Source organism: Lutra lutra, chromosome 7 (assembly GCF_902655055.1).
Source record: "Lutra lutra chromosome 7, mLutLut1.2, whole genome shotgun sequence".
Lineage (NCBI taxonomy): Eukaryota > Metazoa > Chordata > Mammalia > Carnivora > Mustelidae > Lutra > Lutra lutra.
This window is the reverse complement of record NC_062284.1, coordinates 79,294,056-79,300,055: the sequence shown is the minus strand read 5'-3', so window position 1 is coordinate 79,300,055 and position 6,000 is coordinate 79,294,056.

Here is a 6,000-nt window from a genome sequence, read left to right as displayed (position 1 = left end):
ACCCAACGAGCTACAAATAAGAAAGAACTCTTTCAATGCATCAAGCATTATGTACCAAAATTCTACAATCAATTTATATTTACTGGGGAAACTCCAGAAGTTTTCCTCTAAGGTTAGTTCTAGAGGTCAAGGCCAGTGCAATAAAGAAAGGAAGAAAAAGACCAGGGATTTAAGAATTGGAAGGCAAGTGAAAAAAGAGACATTTTTTGGAATGATATGATCATCTATCTACAAAAAAAAAAAAAAAAAAAAAAAAATTAGGGGCACCTGTGTGGCTCAGTTGGTTCAGCATCCGGCTCTTGGTTTCAGCTCAGGTCATGATCTCAGGGTTGTGAGATTAAGCCCTGCATCAGATTCCACATTGGGCATGGAGCCTGCTTATTTTGTCTCTCCCTCTCCCTCTGACTGTCTCTGCTCACACTCCTTCTCTCTTAAATAAATAAATAAATAAATAAATAAAAACACTGGAAAAAGCTATTAGAAAAAAAATCAAACCTACAAATATCAACAACATTCATCTCAAGTAGCAAAAATTGAGTGAAAAATACAATAAATATAATGCAACATTCATAATAATAAAACATAAAGTACATGATAGTTAACCTGTAAAAATAAAACAAAATTTTAATAAAGAAAAATTCAAAGGTAATCCATATCCTTCAACAGTCTATGTTCTTCAGTTTATATAGATATAAATTCTCTTAAAATTGACTGAAATATAATCAAAACTCCAATTAACATTTCTTAAGAACTTTATATATTTAAATTTTAAGTAAATTAAAAATTTTATTACAAAATTTTAAAATTAAAATACTTGAATCACCAATTCAACATTAAAAATGGGGAATGGGACTTTCCTACCATATATTAAGACTCATTTCAAAGATTTGGTCAAAATTATATATACCATCAATGTAAAAGATAAAAAAAATTAAATGGACAAACTAGAGGCACATTTTTATAACAAATGTGTCTACGAAATTAAATATTCAATAAATGTGAAGTCACAAATCAACAGGGGAGCATGGATTGTTGAGTATATGGTGTTCAATGCATGAAAAAAAAACATAACCAGGTACCTTACCAAAATCATATACAAAGGTCAACTTGGTTATATTAAAAACCTATATTAAAAACCTATGTTACAAAACACTGGTAAAAGAAAAAAGAAAGTGTCTATGTAAATGAGCAGATGTTCCATGTTCATGGATGGAAGAGTCAATGTTATAATGATGCTAATTCTTTCAAAATCAATCTACTGATTCAATACATCTCAATAAAAATCTCTGCAAGCTGTTTTATAGTTACTGACAAAATAATTCTAAAGTTTATATGGAAAGGCAAAAGAATTAGATTATTCAACACAATATAATGAAGAACAAAACTGGAGACTCCCGCAACTTAAGACTTACTATAAAGCCTCAGTAATCAAGACAACATAATACTGGAGAAAGAATAGACACATTAATCAAAGGAGAATAAATAGCCCAGAAATAGACTCACACAAATGTAGTCAACTGATACTTGTCAAAGATTCAAAGGCAGTTCAATGGAGAGAGAGTCTTTCCAACAAATGGTCCTAGACATTCAGATATCCATATGCAAAAAAAAAAAAAAAAAAAAAAAAAAGACTCTAGACACAGACCTATACTGTTTTTACAAACATTAACTCAATATAGAACCAAATACAAAATAGAAACCTATAAAACTTTTAGAAGAAAATATAAAAAGAACTCTACATGACTTTGTGGTTGGTGATAAATTTTTAGGGAAAACACCAAAAGCATGATCCATTAAACAACTCTTAAGTTGCACTTCAGTAAGTTAAAAAGTTCTTGTCCTTGAAAAATACCTTCAAGAGAATGAAAAGATGCAGATGAACTGGGAGAAAATATTTGGAAATCACATATCTAATAGAGGACCTGTATCCAAAGTATATAAAAACCTCTTAAAAGTCAACAATAAGAAAACAAACAATCCAATTAAAAAAATGAATAAAACATTTGAACAGACACCTCACCAAAAAAGATATACAGATGGCAAATAAGTATATGAAAATGTTTCCCACATTATTTGTCATTAGGGAAATGCAAATTAAGGCAACAATGGGATACAACTAAACATGCATTAGAATGGCTCAAATCCAACAAAGACTGACAATATCAGTTGCTGGCAAAGATGCTGAGATGGAAACTCATTCATTGCTAGGGGGAATGCAAAGTAGTGCATTCACTTTCAAAGACAATTTGGCAGTGTCTTACAAAGCTAAATATTGCCTTACCATATGATCTAGCAATTACTGGATTTGATTTGAAACTTAAGTCCACACAAAAAAACAGCCCATGAATGTTCATAGCAACTTTATGAACAATGACCAGAAACTAGAAGCAATCAGGATGTCCTTTGAAAGGTGAACAGTTAAACCATGGTACATTCATACAATGGAAAACTATGCACCAATAAAAAGGAATAAACTATCAATATACAAAGACATGAATGTATCTTAAGTGCATATTGCTAAGTGAAAGAATCCATTTTGAAAAGGCTCTATGCTGCATGATTCTACTAATCTGGTGTTCTGGAAAAGACCAAAAAAATTGAGGCAGCAAATAAATCAGTAGTTGTCAAAAATTCAGGAGGGGGGGTGGGGCAGAGGATTATATAGGGAATTATTTAGGGCAATGAAATTATTTTGTATGATAATGTAATGGGAGATACATGACATTATGCATTTGTCAAAACCAAAAGAACTTCACGTCACAAATAATTAACCTTAATATATGCAAATTTTAAGAAATTTAAGAGGTCAGGATGAAATGCAAAATGTGATAAAATAATCTAACTATACTACAAAAGTGTGAAACAATCTCACTGAAGGAGATGGGTAAGAAGGTGTTGACCTAACTAACTTTGGAAATTAATGGAGTATGTAAGACTAAAGAAAAAAGTGCAATAAGTACATAAGTACAATACTTTAGTTGATAGGGGTGCCTGGGTGGCTCAGAGGGTTAAAGCCTCTGCCTTCGGCTCAGGTCATGACCCCAGGGTCCTGGGATCGAGCCCCGCATAGGGCTCTCTCCTTGGTGGGGAGCCTGCTTCCTCCTCTCTCTCTCTGCCTGCCTCTCTGCCTACTTGTGATCTCTCTCTGTCGAATAAATAAATAAAATCTTAAAAAAAATACTTTAGTTGATAGAATATTTTTCCATGGACCTACGAGCTAACAATTCTGAAGCACATACACATTTACCAGAATTGAGCAATTAAATAAATAGATGGTAGATAGTAAAGCCAGGTTTCTCATTATTGGACTAGGAAATTACAAATAAGAAAGAAGAGGAGGCTTAGAATGATGCTTGTGGTAATGGACTATAGTTGGAGACATCAGTGTAAACTCATATTTAGCTCATATAGGCACACATGATCATATATAGAAATACTTGATACTATGCAGTCATCAAAGAACCCACAAAATCTTGCCATTTGCAACAATGTGGATGGATCTAGAGGAGTATTATGCTAAGTGAAATAAGTCAATCAGAGAAAGACAATTATCATATGAACTCTTCGATATGAGGAATTTGAGAGGCAGGGCAGGGGGTTGTGAGGGGGAAAGCAGGGAAAAAATGAAACAAGATGGGACCAGGGAGGAAGACAAACTGTAAGAGACTCCTAATCTCAGGAAACAAACTGAGGGTTGCTGGGGGTGGTGGGGAGGGATGGGGTGTCTAGTGATGGACATTGGGGAGGGCATGTGCTATGGTGAGTGCTGTGAATTGTGTAAGACTGATGATTCACAGACCTGTACCCCTGAGGCAAATAAGACATTATATGTTAATAAAAAAAGAAATACTTAATTGCATGTATCCATAGAGATTGTAATATATATATATTTCCTTGGTTTGTCACCTGAGAGGGCCTAAAACCAGTAACAGTCCAGTAGCAATGAGTATATCTAGTGCTAAGATACTGGTTTCTAACGCCATTTTCCAATAAAAGGAACCAAAGCTCTATGGAGAAATGGCTGATTTGAGAACAGGGGCAGAAAATACACAAGATATGCCTGGCACATCTTACAGTGCCAGGAAATAAGGAAGTACTTAAAGAATTCATGATGATTGGAACATGTCCAAGGGGTGTAAAAGCCAACTGAAAGAGTTCCCAAAGATCAAAGCTGGTAGAATTTGAGTATCAAAATAAAATAGTATTGGCTTATAACTCACTGTATAAATAAATACCCATAAGTCCATACCACTAAACATAAATGATTGAATAAATGAATAATAGGAGGAATGGACAAATTTCCTATATAGATGAATTCCAAATAATTTTTGTTAATAATTCACCCTCAGTAAGATTGAGTGTAAGTCTCCACTTGAGTGGGCTGAGCCCAATGCCCTCCTTTAAAGAGTAGAGTATGAGTTGGGTGGGGGGGACAGTAAACTCCTTAGTGAAGAAACTTGATCAACACTGTATCAGCCAGGTGATTAAGGTCAACATCAACATTGATAAATCATTTGAAACTATTTACCCTTGATATGATGTGATGAAAATGATACTTTATCATGGCAGTCTTCTTCCCCAAAACTTATAACCCCAACCTAAGCATGAGAAGAACATCAGAAAAATCCTGAGAGGGACATTTTATAAAATACCTGACCAGTATTCCTCCAAATTGTCAAAACACAGAATGTCTGAAAAAGTGTCTCAGCCAAGGGTAGTCTAAGAAGATATGACCACTAAATGTATTTTGGTATCCTGGATGACATCCTGGAAGAGAAAAAGGACACTTGGTAAAAACTAGAGAAATCTGAATCAGGCATGAACTTTACTTAATAATAATGTATCAGTTTTGTTCATTAATCATGTCACATAACATTCTAATACAAATTATAGAGAATACTGGCTGTGGGATGTATTGGAACTATGTGAATAGTTTCACAATTTTTCTTTATGTTTAAAATATTCTGAAACCAAAAAACATAAATTAAAAACACCTATATTTGAAAGGCAAGATTATAAAGTTAATCGAGTAAAATGTGGGCAAATATCTTTGAGACCCAAGGTCAGCAAATGACTAAAAAAACCCAGAAAAACAAAATTTAAAGAACAAACCATGAGGTGGGTGAGGAGGAGGCAAATTTCATTAAATCAATATTGTCCTTCTGTTCAATGATGGAAACTTTTTTATTTTTTTAAAAGATTTTATTTGCTTATTTGATAGAGAGAGAACACAAGTAGGCTGAGTGGCAGATAGAAGGGTAGGCAGAGGGAGAGGAGAAGCAGGCTCCCTGCTGTGCAGAGACCCTGATGTGGGTCTCTATGTGGGGTTCAATCCCAGGACCCTGGAATCATGACCTGAGCCAAATGCAGATGCTTAATCGACTGGGCCACCCAGGTGCCCAGTGATGATAACTTTAAACAAAGTTAACATACAGAAGACAAAATGCAGAAGATACTTTATAATGTACTACATATACAAAGGGTTAATTATAATATGTAAGGAATTCCTACAAATAAACAAAAGACAGAGAGCAGCTGTTATAGAAAAGCAGGAAAGATCATGACCAGGCAATTTATCTAAAAGGAAACCCCAAAATGTAATACACAGGAAGAAATGTTCAAAACCATGAATAACCAAATAAACATAAATTTAAATTATGTTATTATTTCATAGCTAAAAGACCAGAAAAAAACCCAGAAAACTGATGATACCACTGTTGCTGGTGAACTAGAGTACACACTGGGTAGAGATTGCTGACATATTTTAGCCAATTATAGAAGATGAATATCCTGTAATTCTGAATTTTTGCTCCGTGGTATGTATTCTAAAGAAATTGCTAATATGCCCTACATGCTTAGTCAAATAAGTGTCCATGTTTGTTTATGAAGAGGTAACAGTAGAATCATTTGTGTGGTGAAAGTTGGAGGAGATCACCTAGATGGGCATCACTGGGACAGCTGAAATCTGCAGGGAATGAGTGTAGGGAGTGGATACAGCTG